This window comes from Suricata suricatta, chromosome 7 (genome assembly GCF_006229205.1).
Source record: "Suricata suricatta isolate VVHF042 chromosome 7, meerkat_22Aug2017_6uvM2_HiC, whole genome shotgun sequence".
Lineage (NCBI taxonomy): Eukaryota > Metazoa > Chordata > Mammalia > Carnivora > Herpestidae > Suricata > Suricata suricatta.
The window spans coordinates 125,754,691-125,774,130 of record NC_043706.1 but is presented as its reverse complement, the minus strand read 5'-3'; the positions used below and the strand labels follow the sequence as shown (position 1 = coordinate 125,774,130).

Below are 19,440 nucleotides of genomic sequence, written 5' to 3'. Positions count from 1 at the left end.
GGGGAGGCGGCAGTAGGCTAGAAGGGCAGAGAGAGAGAAAGAGGAAGACTTTAAGCAGGTTCCACACTCAGCATGGAGCCTGACACAGGCCTCAATCCCATAACCCTGGGATCATGACCTGAGCCAAAATCAAGAGTCTGACACTCAACCAACTGAGCCACCCAGGTGCCCCAGTAGATTGTGTTTTAATGCCAAAGAACAAATTTTTGTTGAAGACAGATAACTAATTTAATGAGGTTTTAGTGGAAAGGGATTATAATTTCTGTATCTTGAAAAGGCTTGTTGCTAAATAAACATATTTCAAAAGACATAAATTAGGCTTCATGAAAGTCATATTTTATATGCTTAAAAAGCATATAAACTTTTTTAAAAAAAGTTCTAGTTCATAAAATATATTATGAAAGCCTGCTTTTACTTTGTAGCCCCTTTGGCTTATAAAGAAAAGATATACACTAATTTTCAAAACTCAAAATTGTTTTAAACTTGATAGAACAATAATTTTGCACATTTACAAATCCTGTTGTATTTACACATTTTCTAAAAATGAATGGAATTAATTACTTTGGAGAGAGAGTAAGGAATTTGGGTACCAGCCCAGCTCTTTCATTTATTACTGGGTAACCTTAGCACAATCCTGTAACAATTCTGGATTTCAGTTTCCTGATTAGCAAAGTGAGCTGGTTGAATTTAATGACTATTAAAGACAGTTCTGGAAATAATCAAGCATTAAAATTAATTTACAAAACTAAGACTTACGCAACATTTTGCCAGTATGTCACATTGGCTGAACAATGACTACATTCTTTTTTTTTTTTTAACTTTTTTAAAAACACTTATTCATTTTTAATAGAGACAGAACGCAAGTAGGGGAGGGTAGAGAGAGAAGGAGACACAGAATCTGAAGCAGGCTCCAGGCTCTGAGCTGTCAGCACAGAGCCTTACATGGGGCTTGAACCCATGAGCAGTAAGATCACGACCTGAGCTGAAGTCGGACACTTAACCAACTGAGCCACCCAGGCGCCCCCAATAACTACATTCTATATGTGCTTCTTGGGTTTTAGATCCAGGGACCAAATGCCTGCAACATAGTGCTGCCTCTAGATGGTATTTTCTCTGATTTTTGTAGCCAAGGATGTAGATTCAGTCCAATTCCAGAAGCTGTATTTGGAAATACACATATTTTATAGCCAGTATACAAATAAGCCTTAGTAAGTATGTATATACTTCTGTAATATTTTTACATTGCTAGATTTATAATCAAATTTTGACAAGAAATCTCTTTTGGAGTAAATAAAGAATAGCTACAAAATTTTGTGTGCAGCAGGAATTAGTCACATTGTTCCACTTCTGTAGTTCACATTCAAGATATCATTGGTTAGAGGAAGAATCTCATTTCAGTTGGCATTTATATCTGATTGAATGATTTGAGATTTTTTTGAACATTGATGCCAAGATTATAATTGTTCATCCTCGGAGAAGAAAACAGCATAATCCTTCTTCCTGTTAAATTCTTTGGATTAGGCGATGATTTTTATTGAGTATTAACTGAATGTGTGAGATTCCTCAAAGAATTTCTTTTTTTTCTATAAATAAAGTTGCATATTTTATAAGGCAGATTGATGAATATCTTCTTTTGCATTTGATTAAAATATATTTTATATGAAACATTTAGATATGTTAAATAAAGTAGATGATATATTATATATATAATTATATTCGGATGATTTATTTTCAGTATCATATCCAAAAATATTAGTGGCAGATAATAGCATTCTCGTGGTAGTATGGTAGTAATGCAAACGTACCTCTTAATTCTCATTTCTTAGGAGTCTTTTAAAAGATCTGTGGAGAAATACGTTTTTGCTGGTGTGCTATTGTGGAATCATACAAGTATAAAAAAAGTAGCTAGATTCTGTGCTGCTTAGAATATCAACAGCATTGTTATTTAAATTATGATTGAAATGTCTTGGTCACAAAGTGAATGAGAGAGAAGCTTGATTGAAGGAGGAAACTTGGTTACCAGATCTCAGGTTGTGTCCAAATCTTAGTAAAAAAGAGGGAATAGTCTATCATATAAATTAAGCAAATTGGATCCCTAAGTTATTATATGGGTAAAATGTAAAAATTTTATTTTACAAATACAGATTTTTACTGCCAAAGAGAGCAGAGACTTAAGGATAAATAGCGTAGTGGAGGGTAGTTTAGAAAATGGGTCCTAGTATAGAACATTTAATGTTTAAGAACATCCCATAGAGTTGAGAAAAATTAATGATTAAGAAAAAGGAGAGTTGTAGGAGCAAAATCCTTGTGTAAGCAGCAGTGAACTGAATCCAGAACAAACTGTTCATCTAAGGCCATGGGGGGAAGGCAGAGGATTTGGGCATGGGCACAGGTAGGTCAGTGCGATAGTGAGAACCGTAGAAGTTCAGTTTTTCATTACTTCTGTTTTCATAGAGAAATAGGAAGCAAGGTCATCAAATGACAGTAATAAGAGAGGAATTTTGGCTTTGAATGAGATATATAGACTGGATAACTAATGGAATGTAAATGTACTGACTCATGAATTTTAATTTTTACAAGACTCTCCCAATTTCAATATGTAGTGGCCATGACAACCAAAGAGGAGTTATTCTTTCATAATAAATGAATACAGGAGACACACAGAATATTTTTGACAAGAGGAGATAGCCTTTTTCTATGGTTTTCTGTATGACTCTAGCCTGATCAGAATGGAATCTATGTAGCACATTAAAATAGAGTCTTGCTAGGTTGGGGATTATATAACATGTTTTCCAGGGATAGAATTAAATTTTTTATGCTTAGCCATTATGGAAGGTCCACTTCGGGAAGACCAGTGAATGTATTTATATTTGAATCAGTGAATACATCAGGGAATTTTGTCTTGTTTTCAGAGGGTTGGGCTATTTAGATCAAGTTGGCAATCATTGATTATGACCATAACTGATGAGTTCCTCAGATCATAGCCTCATCTTTGCTGAACAGAAGGATTATCAAACCCATGAAGAGGGATCAGTTCAGAAATAGTGACAATGCATGTTACTGTACATGAGGATCAGTTTTGCTGCTGGCTGTTTTCATATCATTAACTCTATTTTGACTTTTCTGTTCACAAACCTTTTTTTTTTTTGAAAAATGAAATCTTCATTTTCATGCTTTGATAAGTTATAAAATACCTTTCTCATCCTTCTTTTCCTAAGTCCTTTGAAGTTTTTTCTTTGAATGTTATGTAGATTTATTGTTCTTGGTAAGTGAATCAATAGCAATAAACATATTAACTGAATTGATTAGCATTGTAAACATTACTCTGAAAAAATACAAGGTGTATCAACACACACACACACACACACACACACACAGCATGTACTTGTAAAGGCTTTCCCTTTATAATGAAAGGGTTGTTTTCTACTCACGGACCACTTGTATTTGACCGAGTGGCAGTACTACTCCTGGACCGAGGGTAATGAGAGCAAATTTTAGATGTTGCACAAGATTGTACTGGGCTAGTAAAACCGTCATGATGCCCTATAACCCTTCGCTCCTTCTGAGTGTGAGAGGAAAGGACTCTTACAAAGCATCCTCTCCCGTCCTAGAGGGCACAGGGAAAACCAGAGCTATGTACAGCTGACCTCACTACCAGATTCTCCTCCACGTGCCTCTTTTCTCCCCGTCAGAGAAGAAGAGCCGTTTCTTGTACCAGAGTATTTTACTGCCAACTTTTGATCAAAATACATTTCTGAATACAAACAAATGACCAAAAGAGCCTACTTACTTTTTCTAATCGAATTTACAGTTTATATAGTCTGCATAAATCTCGATTAAGTTCAATTAATTATGAGAACCTGAAACCTTTTCCTTTCTCCCCGCACCTTCATGCCATTTTTTTTTGAAACGCATTATTTATTCAGCTATTTGCCTTGTAGTTAACTCACTTGCTGATCCTTTCCCACCTTATAAACTTGAACTGTTTGTACCGGTTGCTGGTCTCATTCCCCAGTTGCCTAGATTGCAAATCCTATCCCAACAGTGCTTGCTTCCATAAGATCCCTTTGTTAGGCCTGTTTTGTTTTTCTCGACCAATTGCTATTAATCTTCTTAGGTTAGTCTCTGGCATTTCCATTGCTACACCCTTTCCTCAGAATGTTTATTGCACTTGCCGTTATGAATAGACGTATTGGTTTTAGAGGAAGGCATTTTATGAGAGGATCTCCCCAGTATAAACTATGTTACATTGTTTTTGTACTGCACTCCAGCTTAATTACTGAGGTCTGATTCCTCATGCTAAGTTTTATAGTTGATGAGTATATGAAGTCCCGGAGATCAAAGAGGCATATTTGTATTCAATAGGAAGTCACCAGAAAATTTGTTTAAATGGTGATCTCTCCAAGGATTTAAGGGTTTATTTCTAGACATTTGGGGGGGGCTGGTTTTAGGAGGGAAGAGAAACCTAAAGTTAAAATTAATAATCAGTCAGGAGTAAAACTTAAACATCTCAAAAGTGACAAATGGATGGGAAGCATGGTTAGTTTGTTATAAAGATCATAGGTTTACACACCTCATGAGGAGCATTTTGTAGTGCAAAGTGAAGTTTATCCATATCTGTAAAGCTACTTGTCTGTTTAGGGATAGCCTAGAAAAATTAGAAAAGAAGAAAAAAGAAGGAAGGACAGTAGAAGATAGTGGGAAGGAAGAAGGAATATTGACTTTTGTGTGGGTGTGGGTGACGCTGCTACTTTTCGTTCAGTTTTTCTGGGATTTTAGGTGGTAACGTGGATTATTTTTTCCATCCCATTTCCTTCTGAAGCATGCTCTGTCCTTTGAAAATTCACTCTGAATAATCTGTTGTTTCTGCTGTTACTAGGGGTTTGGGAGTAGGACTTTGTGGGTCTCATTGTTCACAGCCATGACTAGGAGATTTTACTACTTCAGATCTTTTCAAAGAAAACAAAGCCCAGGGATTTGGTGAAAGAGAAAGAAGCATTCTTAATGGTTTAATCAATGGTCCTCAGCCAGAATGATCACTATTTACAGTTGCTCGGGTTTGGGGAGCTGTTCTTTAATTGGGGATATTCAACTCAGATATTGTTAAGTCAGGGCAGAATAAAAAGGGTGATAAAAATGGTATCACAGAAATTGGAAATTCATGTGGTTGATTATAGAAATAGATCCGAACATCAGAACACCAAGTTTCAAAATATCTTTCTCACGAGCTTAACATCATTCCCTACTTGAAAAAAAACAAACCTAAAATGCTGAATTTAGAAGTGTCATTTTGATTCTATACCATGTACCTGTAAGAACACGAGTCTGAACCTAACAGACACCATGACAGGCTTTAAGTTTCCCCTCTAAACTAGGTCTAAAGGTCAGTTTCTCCAGAACTATTAGGCGGTTACACATTGCCCGAGGCAAGAGAGACCACCCTTGTAATACCCTTAGCATTCCTAAGGGCGGGCCTGGAAATAGAAGCTATAGGTAATCAGTTATTGCCTAAGGCTAGTTACACCCTAGTGAGGGTCCTGGGTCCTGGGTCTACTCTGTGATTGGTTAACACTCTAAATGTTGTAATTGGATAAACCTGCTGTCAATAATATTGCGTAATAATGATTGGATCACTGTGCCTGTGTCACAATTTCCTGTAACTCCCCCTTCCCAAGCCCATAAAAGCCCTGCCCCACCTTTGTTCGGGGCTCGCTCTCAGCGTGGATCCACCACGCCAGTAAAGTCTGTGAGCCTGAGTTTAGGCCCCGGCGAGCCTAAACCCGTAATAAAGCCCTTTGCTTTTGCAAGCGTGACTCGGTCTCCCTGGCGGTTTCTGGTTTTTTGGGGGCGATATTAAAATCTGGGCATAACATACCCTGTATTGTTATGTGCTGTTAAAAATTTTGTACTTAAATAATAATGAAGCTACATGGCATTTATTTATATCACAGAAGTGTTCTTCACTTTGTGAAGGGATGTCATTATATTTAGAGGGATAAACATTCTAAGGACAGAGCTGAGGGGCCTGGTGAGTCCCTGGGCTGAATTAATAATATCCCGAGGGACGTTTATGTTCTGGTCACTGTCACTATGACTGGGACAAATAAAGAAAGAAAAAAATTTCTTAAAACTATAAACAATAATGAACCAGCTATTTCACATTTCAAAGATGAGTAATGAGAAGTTTAAGCTTCGTGCTTGGGGGAACTGCGGATTGTGCGATGGCATTTATAAAACTTGACATTCGAATGCACCATTTTTGATCAGATCTTGCCCTTGGTTTTTGCCACCTTTTCTATTTCTCTTCCATCTTCTGTGTTTCCAGTCTGCTTCTCTCCTGCTCCCCACTCACTCTGCCTTCCACGGTCTCTTCTGCTGTGCCTCTGTTTCCCAGTTTGTTTCCTATCCTTCCTCTGTCTCCTCCTATTTAACATCCTTCCTGGTTTGTTTGGTTTTTTTTCATTTTCTTCTTGATGCTCTATTAACTGGCCACACACAATATGGGATTGAAGTCCATATTTAATCACGTATTTAAAACATTTTCTATATCCTGTTCTTCATATGGGTAATCAGGTGACTTTGGTCTGTTTTTGTTCCATTCATGCATTCAACTACTTTTTAAGCACCTTTTTTTTTTTTTTTTTTTTTGCTAGAAGCTAGACATAAGGAAACAATGTTAAACATGATCTTGTGTCTCTCCTTCAGAAGCCAATAGCTCTATAGTAGAGATAAATAAAATATGTATTTCTGTGGAAATATTAACCCAATTAAGTTACTTTTACTTCTCTGTAATTTTTCAGCTGATTTTCTTTAAGTGGCCCTAAGTGAAGTAACGTCTTGAATTCCTGTTAAAATCTCTACATTTGAAATGTGACTTGAGGGTGCCTGGGTGGCTTGGTCAGTTAAGTGTCCAACTCTTGGTTTCAGCTCAGGTCATGATCTCAAGGCTCTTGGTTTCAAGGCCACATGGGATTGTCTCTCGACTTCTCTCTCTGCCCCTCCCCTACTCATGCCCTCTCCTTCTCTCTCTCTCTCTCTCTCTCAAATAAATAAATAAACAAACTGAAAAAAATAAAATATGACTTGGCTTACAAGAACTTAATTTTTTAAGTCAAGGGAGAGTTGATGGTATTTAACATTTTATGAATTAAGGAAATCAGTGCAAATGTTATTTACCTTACATTCTTTTTTCTCATCCAAATAAAATCTTTTCAATAATTACATTGTTGAGTTAGAGAAAATGTCTTCTGGGTAAAGAAAAAAACTGTCTTAAAATTGTGCTTTAGATTCTTATCATTATTAAAAAATAAAGCTTCATAGAGGATTGGGTAGAGGACCATGTCCTTGCGTAACTCTAGAGCATATGATTCATATAGTACTTTACCTGACTTCCCTTCCCCACCCCCACTTGCTCTGTGCATGCAAAGCGTACTTTGATGTATATAAAGGGCTTGATTGGGTAATAATTTTAGACACCATATAGAAATATAGTTGTTGGCATTGTAATTTTTTGGGTTGATATATACTTTAAAGATTTATAGTAGACCTGTGGTCCAAGATGTTATGAATTCTAAGAAATTACCTCTATTAATTATTTTTTTAGTTTGTAAGTCAAGTGAGTGATACTACATCACACTGCTTTTGGGACTCTGATTGAGTTAGGCCTCTTCTGTTGTTTATTCTTCAAGCATATCCAACTTCACAGTGATGGACTTTAGAACACATTGTCCCAAAATATGGATGGCACTGTGGGATATTGAATATTTTAGGCTGAAAGAATTTGAGAAATAGCACGTATATAAAGGACTTTCTGACCTCCTCCCAAAGCAGATACTGAGACCCTTGTGTGAGAGGCACCTTCCTTACCCCTGGAGGAAAGGAGCTTCCTTATCCCTATAGACTGAGAAGGCTCCAAATGCACAGGCCTTGTTAAGTTTCTCCCATTTTACTACCCACAGCTCATATCTTTTTGGCCCATGATATTTTCCCACAACTTTCCATCCTTCATCAAACCTAGCATAAAAATGCTCCAGTTAAACTCTTCTTTAGGTCCTCATTTCCTTTTGAAGGCTTCTATGTCATGAAAAACATATTAAATGTTATATCATATTAAATATACAAAGTTATATATTAATACAAATTTGCATGCTTTTCTCTTGTGCATCTGCCTTTTGTCAGCCTAATTTGTAGAGCCCCAGCCAGAGGACCTAGAAGGGTAGTAGGAAAAATAAATATTTTCTTCCACTACAGCAGTCCGAAAAATCTTTCTGGAGCTTGGATAGGGAAAAATATCTAAACCCAGAAACATCTGGAAAATATTTCTAAATACTGTAGAACAATGGAGACTAAAAATTAAATTAAGGTCTCAATCTATTGGCAAGATATTTCATAAAAATATCAAAACCATATCTGGATTTTGAATTTAGAAGGCTGTTAGAGCTTTTCACTACTTTAACTTATAAAAGGCAAAATAAAATTTTCTATATATTTATGTTTTTGAAATAGCTTTATAATGTGTGTGTCATCCCAGAGAAAATTTTTTTGTTCTTAAATAAGAATTGAATTTTAATGGAAACAACACAACTGTCATCTGGGATTCAGTGAACTTTGCTATCACAGAATAAGACTGAAAGAAGATCTTCTAGTTGTACTTTAAGTGAAAAGAATAGGAAAGGCATCTGCCAGGATTTCTTTTAGAAATAAAAGTAAGAAACAACTAGATATGATTAAAACTTTGAGAGTTCTAGAAATTGTAATAAGGAGAAATAATGAGTTTAGGAGCAAAATTCATCTATTGTGTTGTAAATAGTGACTCCAAACTACAGATCTTCATGACAAATAAGAAGGCTGTAAAATTTTAAAATGCTGTAGAGTGCAGAGCAGGTCAGTCGTTTAATGGAACATATCTATAAATAAAATGCAAAATAAAGAGAAGAGTAAAATATGACCGCATGCTTGGGACAGATGCAGTATTTATTATCCATCTTTGGCTTAAAGTATTTCATCTTGTTGACTTGACTAATTTCTTCAATTTATTTAAGGTTGTTTGTCTTGGGCTGCTTTTGTGCTAATGCAAATAGATTTTTGTTTGTTTGTTTGGAAAATCAAAATAGTAAAAACAGACTGTACATAAAGGTAGCTAAGGTACTGAGAAAAATAAAGGAAATGAAGCAGACAGTTGAGGAAACAAACACAGTTTTAGGATACACGAAGCAGGTAGGAATTTGGTACAATCAATTTTGGAGAAAGTTAAAGGGTAGTCCAATGCCAATGACATGCATTACCTGTGTGCCCAGATGTCTGAACGCAGCAGACTCTGGACACGGAGATTGTAAATCTTCAGATGTTTTAAGAGTGAAATGACAGTCTTTTGATTAGAACATGAAAATAGTCCTGAAAATGAATTTGAAAATCTCAACAAAAGGCTGCTTCGTGTTCCTAAACTTCTAATAAAAACCTGCTCTGTGGCAGCCTCGGAACCCAGCTGACCAAACAAGTTCTTACAAAAATGCCGCTTATGTTGAGACTCAGATCCCTGATTATGGATCAAGTGTTTAAGAGAAGCTAGCATAGGGGGAGAAGGGGCAAACAGAAGAAAAGGAATAGAGAAGAATGTAAATGAGAAAAAGCAAAGGTCAGAAAGAAAAATTAAATATATCCTAATGATGAGGATAAATCTTGTCAGATAGGAAGTATAGCTTCCATAAAAACAAACAAAAACCAGCAAAGCAAAACCAACAGAACCAAACAAAAAACCCCAAAAATAAAACCAACAACAACAAAAAACACCACCACCACCAACAACAACAACAAAAAAAAACGGAGTGTATTCTTTTGTTTATTGTAATTTATCACTCATCAATTTTATTCTTGATTCTAGATCTATTACAGACATTCTTTAAAATGAATCCTGCTTTATTAGTAGACGTGGAAAAACTTCTAGCATTTCCTAATAAATAAGGAAATAAACATAAGACCCAAGAGGATATATTACCCCTATCAGTGCAATATTGAATTGTATCCATTTTTATTTATAAAATTGGGAAAATTTCATGTTGCTGGATGAAGAACTTTGTAGAACAGGAATTTTTTTTGAGACATCAAATACTGTGCATGGCATTTTGTGAATAAGAAAATAAAGTCACGCTGGGTCAGGAAATGCTTCATATGACTCCTTTGATAATAACTCTGTAACCATGTCAACTGTTTTCCATCCTATGACATCATGTCATCGGACTGACATATCCTGGTATTGACCAGGTCCCTTCTCCCATGAATCCTTCTCTGGTAATGAGTGTAGTGTTAGTGTGGTGTAACACTGTATCTCTTTCATCCACTGTTGTATTCCAGCCTTGCCTGTATTTCTACCCTTTGCTTATGTATGCTTACTGACCACTTCTTTTATGGGAAAGCTATTTATTAAATTTAATATACTCCTTCAGTTCAGGATATGTCTGAATTTAGTTTTTCACATTTATTGGCTGCTCTCAACATAATTCCCTGCATATAACTGGTGGTTATATGCATGGATTGAATGATAAAGTTCATGAACCTTATTGGATCATTAGTATTTGCCATCTAGAACTTACCCAAAACTTTGGAAACTCATAAGTAGGTCTTGTGTGATGCCACAGGGTGGGTGGAGGAGAGAACAACTGAATCGCTACAAAAGTCATAGCTTGGCCACCATCAGACACGATGCATTCTCCCTCTTGGATTTTCCAGAGTGCCAGAGAGTCTGCTTGTGTGTTGTTAGCAATTCAGAGGGGATCCTTTTTGGAAGTAACTAATTATAAGTACAAATTTCAATGGATGAGTGGGCAGGTGGGCGTATAGAAAGGTGAAGAAATCTAAATTATAAGAAAACGAGAAATAAAGAATTGTAGAATGTTATAGGGGCAGTGTTCCAGGGTCATGGAAGGAAACTCAGATCCAGGTTGTTGAGTGTTCCTTGCTCACTGTGCAGAACAAAGTTGAGCCGCCTAAGATTGCCTGTTCTTAGGAAAGCCTCCTTGCAAGATTGGCCCTTCTGGTGTTTTCTGGGAATTTGGCTAGTAAATGGTTCCCTGTACCAGTTGAAAACTTTCCCTAACTAATAATGGTGGCTCACTTTGCCTAAAATATGCGAAGAATGTATTTATGCCTAATACTTGCCTTCCTTCTTGGAGCCCAGAATTTTGGCACATGCTACTCAGGTAGTGCCTACATAGCAGCCCAGAGTAAAAAGCATTGGCAGTGTCTCTAATGAACCACTCTGGTAGATAACACTTAGTATTTATTGTCACCACTTGCTGCTTACGAATTAAGCACATCCTGGGAGGGGACTCTTTGAATCTTGCAACAGGTTTAATCAAAACTTCTCCCAAGAACTTTTTCCCTTTCCGGATTTTGCTGGCTGTTCTTTCATTGCAAGAAATCTCAGCTGTGAGTACCACTGTATGCTGAGTCCTAAGAGTTCTAGCAAGTCATAGAACCCGGATGGTCTTGTGTGGCACATGTCCTCTATAGGACTCAGTCCGACTAGTGTCTTGAGTCAATCCTAGCCAGGACAGCAGGCTATCAGAAAACTCATCATCACCAACCAATCAGTAGGGGTGAAGGAAGCCTTGTTATCTTAGACGGGTATCTATCCAGCTGATATGAATTCAAGGTACATATGTATGTGCCTAAAAAGTGTGGGCAGATTTTTTTCATTGTATTTTAAAATTAATTTCTGCTCATGTAATGTGGTCATTAAAAGTATCTGGCTCTGAGGGGTGCCTGGCTGGTTCAGTCAGTAGAGCACGTGACTCCTGACCTCAGGGTCAGTTCAAGCGCCACGCTGGGTGTGGAGCCCACTTGAAATAAAAATATTAAAAAGCAAAAAACAAACAAACAAACAAAAAACACATACTCTGAGTTGGCCTCCAAGGTTTGAATTCCAGCTTTGTCCCTCCTAGCAGGAGGACTGGGGGTACGTTACTTGACTGGTGTGTATGATCTTAAGGTAAAGGTAGCAGTACAACTTTAATAGACTGTCGCCAGGCTTAAACGAGATACAGTAATATGCTGATTCTTTTGACTTGGTTCCCGGCTTTTACATTTTGACCATTTCCTGAGGCTGGTAGTATAGTGCTGGTCTCTTCTATTCGTTGCAGACCTGGTGGTATATTCTTCACTACGTTCACTCTGATTAGTTGTGTTTTGGGAGGCAGATTTTGGAAGCCTGTGTCAATGCTGCCTTTTTTCCTGGAAATGAATTCATTTTTAAATGTTCAAAATTGGTATCATAACTGGAACTACAAGATGCTGAGATGCTTGTGTATTTTTTATAGACCACGAGTAGCAGGAAAACACTTGAAAACAGTAGAAAAAACCAACATTGCAGGTAAGAAAGTAAATAAAATTTTACTGAGCAGCTCCTGCCTACGGAGTATTATGTAGTGTAACTACCCGCACTAATTCATTTTATTCTTCCAACCCTTTATAATATGGGCATTAACATCCACATTTTGATGATGAAGACCTTAAACCATAGAGAAGTTAAATCTGTTAACCACACTATGTAGCCTCTAAGTTACAGCACTGGAACTCAAGCACAGGACCCTTGGTCTTAAGGATGATTGTCCAAGTATTATGCTCTCCCGTACTAAAAAATATGGTGAAAATACTCACTATCAGAAATGAAAACTAAGAGATGAGGAAGAAGACTCCTATGTTTACTATGTATATGCTTCTTTAGAAGTGTATTTGGCTACATGAACATGGCCAAATTAGTCCCTTTTTGAGATTTTTGTAGCAGAATTTGTTGTGTTTCCTATGGCTTCATTTTTAAATGTTTAAAAAATTTTTTTCTTAAATATTTATTTTTGAGAGAGAAAGGTAGAGTGTGAGCAGAGGAGGGGCAGAGAGTGGAGACACAGAGTCTGAGGCAGGCTCCAGGCTTTGAGCTGTCAGCACAGAGCCCGAGGCTGGGCTCAAACCCATGGACCGCGAGATCATGACCTGAGCCCAAGTCGGAAGCTTAACTGACTGAGTCACCCAGGTGCCCTTCTGTGGCTTCATTTTTATCACCTTCATAGACTTTTGAAATCTAACACCTTAGCTGAAGACTTCCCTACCTTTCTGCATACTAGTAGATGTCTGGATTTGCTCTGACATTTCCTTTTCAATTATTGCAGGAAAAACAGGTTTTAGCTGTGCCCTCAGACTGCATTTTTGGGTCAAACCCCTAAAGATATCCAGCAGTAGCAACTCTTAAAAACACCTTCCCAACACTAAGGACTAAGCTTGTTTCCTGATTTATGACATAGTAAATTTTAATGAGATGCATTTTTTATTTGTGACTTCAAAACCAACTTTTGAATTAGTAAATGTCAATGTTCTTTTCTTTTCCTTTTTTTAAAAGTAGTTTTTTGTTTCATCAGAACCATTTTCAATAGACATACCAACCAGAAGATTTTTGCGTATGCCAATCCCTGAAGAAATCCTCTTTTAAAAAGATTTACAAAGATCTGAAGCCTAAGGAGCAACATCTTCAACGAGTATCATATTTCTTGCAAATTGTGTTCTTCAGATTTTAAGTTACTATCTTTAAAGCAATTTTGCTTATAAACTTGAAAATAAATGATGACTTCTATCTCTTCAATATTATTTTAGAGGACTAGTATCTATGTTTTGGAAGTTTTTTGATGTTAAGAACTGTATCTTGTTTATGCTGTATTCTTGTAACCTATTTCAATCACTGGGTGCTGACTAAATAGTCCAAAATCACTAAACAGTTCATGGACTGGTTTTCCCTTTTTTGCACTTCTCTAGCTACTTTGGGAAGTTTCTAAGATGTATAATAATAGATGTTTAGGAACTTAAATGTATACTATATGATAGACTATAATGGTAATAAACCATTAGGAAGACCAGGCCTGTTTTCATTTCATAATAAAATATTGCTGTTTGTAACAGCAGGTTTCCAGAACTTCCTAAATTCCAGACTTGCTTTAGTGTCAACATGGCATGTATGTGTTTGCTTATGTGCATGTGCACACATGTATGCTCAGACACACACAACCAAACCAAATAAACCAGACAGGCCATAGAGTCTTGGGCCGAGCCAAAGCAACTCACAAAAGTAAGTAAGAACGTTATCCTCAAGGAGCTGATAGGGTAGAGCAGGAAACAGACTTATAAACAAGATCCAATCACTGGTGGCAAGAGTCTAATATTATACAAGTATAGCAAGGGATTCTGGAAACAGGAAGCTTGCCCAAAACTCTAGGAACTTTAGAAAATCATTCTATTGGCACAGGAGACTCAAACTAAGCAGAAATTGTGTTCAATATTAGCAACCCACTCGTTAGTTATCAAACTGTAAGCTAACTTCTCTGCTTCGCTTTAAACTTTGAGTCACCAGGAAGTGGTATCAGTAAGCAGATTACTCATACCTTCCCATGCTTGGGAAATAAAGAAGAGAGTTGGAATCTAGGTCAGATGGTAATGAGCTTGATAGACTTTGTAAAGCTCTTAAGGCAACTGGGAATTTTTGTTGAACTCTGAATATGGCAGATCAAAACCTTTTCTGTTTCCCGCAATCAAAATTCTCAGTACATAGAAAGTTAATTATTTTTTGGTTTTTGCTTCCTGGTCCTGAAATAACTTTCTACTTGTCTGTGCTTTTATGCAATATTAGAATTGTATGGCCTGTGCAGAAAATGGTAAAATTGACAGTTTAAAAACACATCATTTGATCAACAAATATAATGAGTTCTGGGATCAGGACAGTGGAAGACCAAAGAAATGCAGGAACAGCTCCCTGACTTTTTAGAACTCACTGTCCATTTGAAATGGTAAGGCATGAAATGCCTGAACATATTAGTAACAATGTACAAATTAAACAAGTTAGAGGAAGAGTAGACTTGCTTCTAGAGGCAGCATGTGATACATATCTGTGATTGTTAACATTATGTGTCCACTTGGTTGGGCCACAGTATGCAGACATCTGGTCAAACATTATTCTAGATGTTTCTGTGAAGGTATTTCTTAGATAGGATTAACATTTAAATAAGTGGACTTTGAGTAAAGTATATTACCCTCCATAATGTGGGTGGGCCTATTCCAATCAGTTGAAGGACTTAATAGAATAAGACTGACCTTTCCAGAAGAGGGAATTCTGCCAGCAGGTGATCTTTGGATTTTAATTGCAGTATCGGCTGTTCTTTGGTTCTCCAGCCTGCTGACCTGCCCTGCAGATTTTGGTCTTGCCAGTCTCTAGTCGCTTGAGCCAATACCATGGAATAAATCTGATTTTCTGCACATATGTAGTTAGTTCTGTTTCTGTTTCTCTGAGGACTAGAGACTAATACAGAACCAATGGAAGTTGAGCACTGTGACTTGAGCTGAAAGACTGAGTGTCATATATATCTTACTTCCTTTTCCCATATGTAATCTTTCTTCCTAGATGATGAATGCCCAGAGATTAGTTCAAACAATATCAAAAGGCTAGTTTGAATAAAGACGTCAAGAGAGAATAACCTTTAATTCCTGTATTTAAAATAGTAATTAATGTACAAAAAGGCTATGCTTCTCATATGGATTTCACTCTCCACTGGTTTTTAGGAAGCTTTTAGAGACAATAGGCAGTCCTGTGGAAACTCTTAGATGAGAAGTCTCAATTTCACTCTTCCAGAGCTGCATGACATTATACGAATTGCCGTATGTCTTCTTTCCTCTCTTTCTGCTTGTAGATTAAGCAAGATAATAGAAGTTCATGAGCCCCCAAAATAGGCAAAAGTCATCTATGTGTTAAAAGTCCAAATAGTGGGGTGCCTGAGTGGCTCAGTCAGTTAAGCCTCTGACTTCAGCTCAGGTCGTGATTTCATGGTTCGTGAGTTTCAGCCCCACATTGGGCTCTATGCTGACAGCTCAGAGCCTGGAGACTGCTTCAGATTCTGTGTCTCCTTCTCTCTCTTTCCCTGCTCCTCCCTCACTTGGGCTCTCTCTTTCTCTCAGAAATGAAGAAACATTGAAAAAAAATTTTTTAAAGTTCAAATGGTGGTTATTCCTAAAAGAAATTTTTAAAAATATTTTATTTTTAAGTCTCTCCTCCCAACATGGGTCTTGAACTTACAACCTGAGATCAAGAGTTGCATGCTCTACTGACTGGGCCAGCCAGGCAGCTCTAAAAACCTTAAAAAAAAAAAAAAGTTTAGCTCCAGTGTAGTTAGCATGCAGTATTGTATTAGTGACTGGCGTACAAGGTAGTGATTCCATAGTTCAGTGCTCATCAAGATAAATGTGCTCCTAATCCTCTTCCCCCATTTCATCCGTCCCCCCCACCAACCCAGTTTCCCTCTGGTAATTATCTGTTCTGTATTTTTAAGAGTCTTTTTGGTTTGTGTCTCTTTCCCTTTGTTCATTTGCTTTGTTTCTTAAATTCTACATATGAGTCAAATCGTATGTTATTTGTTTCTCTAGCTTATTTTGCTTAGCATTATATTCTCTAGATCCATCAGTGTGTTGCAAATGGCAAAATTTCATTCTTTTTATGGCTGAATAATATTCCATTATACATATGTGTGTGTGTGTGTGTGTGTGTGTGCGTGTGTGTGTGTGTGTGTCTACACACCACATCTTCTTTATCCATTTATTTATTGATGGACACTTGGGCTACTTCCCTAATTTGGCTGCAGTAAACGTAGAGGTGCATGTAGCCTTTTGAATTAGTTTTTTTTAAGTTTATTTATTTTTGAGAGAGACAGAGACAGCATGAGTGGGGGAAAAGCAGAGAGAGAGAGAGAGAGTGAGTGAGAGAGAGAGAATGAATCCCAAGCCGGCTACATGCTGTCAGCACAGAGCCCGATGCAGGCCTCAAACTTACGAAACCATGGGATCATGACCTGAGCCAAAACCAAGAATTGGACACTTAACTGACTGAGCTGCCCAGCCACCCTTTGAACTAGTGTTTTCATATTCTTAGTATAAATGCCCAGTAGTGCATAAGGGGGTTCTATTTTTTTAATGTTTTTTTATTTTTGAGACAGAGAGACAGAACACGTGCGGGTGAGGGGCAGAGAGAGAAAGAGACACAGAATCGGAAGCAGGTTTCAGGCTCTGAGCTGTCAGCACAGAGCCCAATGCGGGGCTTGAACCCACGAATGTGAGATCATGATCTGAGCCTAAGTGGGAGGCTTAGCCGACTGAGCCACCCAGGCACCCCATGGGGGTTCTATTTTTAACTTTTTGAGGATACTCCGTACTGTCTTCCACAGTGGCTGCATCAGTCTGCATTTCTACCAACAGTGCACGAGGGTTCCTTTTTTCCCAGATCCTCACCAACACTTCTTGTTTTTTGCATTTTTGACTTTATCTGTTCTGACAGTTGTGACGTAATATTTCATTGTTGTTTTGATTTACATTTCCCTGATGACAAGTAATGTTGAAGCTCTTTTCATGTGTCTGTTGTCCATCTCTTCTTTGGAGAAATGTATGTTCTGTCTTTTGCCCATTTAAAAATTGGACTATTTGGGGTTTTTTGGTGTTAAGTGAGTTGTATAAGCTCTTTAAATATTTTGGAGATTAGTCCTTTGTTGGATATGTCATTTGCAAATAACTCTTTCATTTAGTAAGTTGTCCTTTAGTTTTTTTGATGTTTCCTTTGCTGTGAAGAAATTTTTTATTCTGACATAGCCACAATAGTTTACTTTTGCTTTCATTTCCTTTGCCTCAGGGAACATACCTAGAAAGATGTTATGGCTGATATCAGAGAAACTACTTCCTGTGCTCTCTTCTAGGATTTTTATGGTTTCAGGTGGTTTAGGTTCTTAGTCCACTTTGAGTTTATTTTTTGTGTGTGATATAAGAAAGTGGTCCAGTTTAATTATTTTTCATGGAACTGTCCAGTTTTCCTAATGAACAGACTATCTTTTTCCCATTGCATGTTCTTGCCTCCTTTGTCAAAGATTAATTGACTATATAATTATGGGTTTATTTCTGGGCTCTCTCTCCTGTTCTACTGATATATGTGTCTGTTTCTGTGACAGTACCATACCCTTTTGATGACAATAGCTTTGTAATATAACTTCCAGTCTGGAATTGTGGTACCTCCAGCTTTGTTTTTCTTTTTCAAGATTACTTTGGCCATGCAGGGTGTTTTGTGGCTCCATACAAATTTTAGGGTTGTTTGTTCTCATTCTGTGAAAGAAGCTGTTTCTATTTTGGTAGAGATTTCATTAAATGTGTAGATTGCTTTGGTAGCATAGACTTTTATTTTTTTGGTGGTATTTTATTTATTATTTTTATTAATTTTTTTTATAGTTCATTGTCCAGTTGGTTTCCATGTAATGCCCAGTGCTCATCCCAAGTCCCCTCCTCCGTAAAAATATGGAGCGCTTCACAAATTTGTGTGTCATTCTTGCATAGGGGCCATGCTAATCTCTGTATGGTTCCAAGTTTAGTATATGTGCTGCCAAAGCGAGCACAGCATAGACATTTTTAATAGTACTTGTACTTCCTGTCCTTAACCAGGGAATTCCTTTTTGTGTCTTTGTATCATCTTCAATTTCTTTCATCAGTGTTTTATAGTTTCAGAGTACAGGTCTTTCACCTCTTTGGTTAAGTTTATTCTTAGGAATTTTATTATTTTTGGTGCTATTGTAAATGGGATTGATTTCTTTAAAAATGTTTTTTAGCATTTATTTGTATTTGAGAGACAGAGACAGTGTGATCAGGGGAGGGGTAAAGAGAGAGAGTGAGACACAGAATCTGAAGCAGGCTTTATTTAGGCTCTGAGCTGTCAGCACAGAGCCTGATGTGGGGCTTGAACCCATGAATTGTGAGATCATGACCTGAGCCGAAGTTTGAAGTTCAACCAACTAAGCCACCCAGGTGCCCTGGGATTGATTTCTTAATTTCTCTTTTTTCTACTTCATTATTAAGATACAATAGATTTCTATATATAGATTTTGTATCCTTTGAGTTTATTGAATTTGCTTATCAGTTCTAGCAGTTTTAGGGTGGAATCTTTAGTGTTTTCTACATAAAGTATCACATCATCTATAATAAGTGAAAGTTTTACTTATTTCTTACTAATTTGGATGCCTTTTATCTTTATCTTTTCTGATTACTGTGGCTAGGACTTCTAATACTATGTTGAATAAAAATGGTGAGAGTAGATATCCTTGTTTTGTTCTTGACCATTTTTTATTTTTTTTAAATCATTGAGTATGATGTTAGCTGTAGGTGTTTCATATACAGCCTTTATTATGTTGAAGTATGGTCCCTCTAAATCTACTTTGTTGAGGGTTTTGATCATGAACGGATGTTGTACTTTGTCAAATGCTTTCTCTGCATCTATTGAAATGATCATATGTTTTTTTCCTTTATCTTATTTATGTGATATATCACTTTGATTGATTTGTGAATATTGAACTACCCTTGCATCCCACAAATAAACCCACTTGATCATGG

The 19,440-nt window shown here is 37.0% G+C and overlaps 1 protein-coding gene, 1 long non-coding RNA gene and 1 other non-coding gene across 3 annotated transcripts in view; 2 read left to right on the top strand and 1 right to left on the bottom strand.

Annotated features, from left to right (window-relative positions):
• LOC115295881 overlaps positions 1–13,627 on the top strand; it is a 23,374-nt gene extending 9,747 nt beyond the window's left edge. Inside the window, exons 2-3 of the long non-coding RNA XR_003910616.1 lie at positions 12,315–12,367; positions 13,407–13,627. This is a non-coding gene — a long non-coding RNA (uncharacterized LOC115295881). The remainder of the gene's footprint in view (positions 1–12,314; positions 12,368–13,406) is intronic.
• EPM2A (EPM2A glucan phosphatase, laforin) overlaps positions 1–19,440 on the top strand; it is a 67,328-nt gene that overhangs the window by 15,304 nt on the left and 32,584 nt on the right. The gene's annotated exons all lie outside the window — the stretch shown is intronic.
• LOC115297253 lies at positions 18,349–18,452 on the bottom strand. The gene has a single exon (XR_003911356.1). It is a non-coding gene; the product is annotated as a U6 spliceosomal RNA (small nuclear RNA).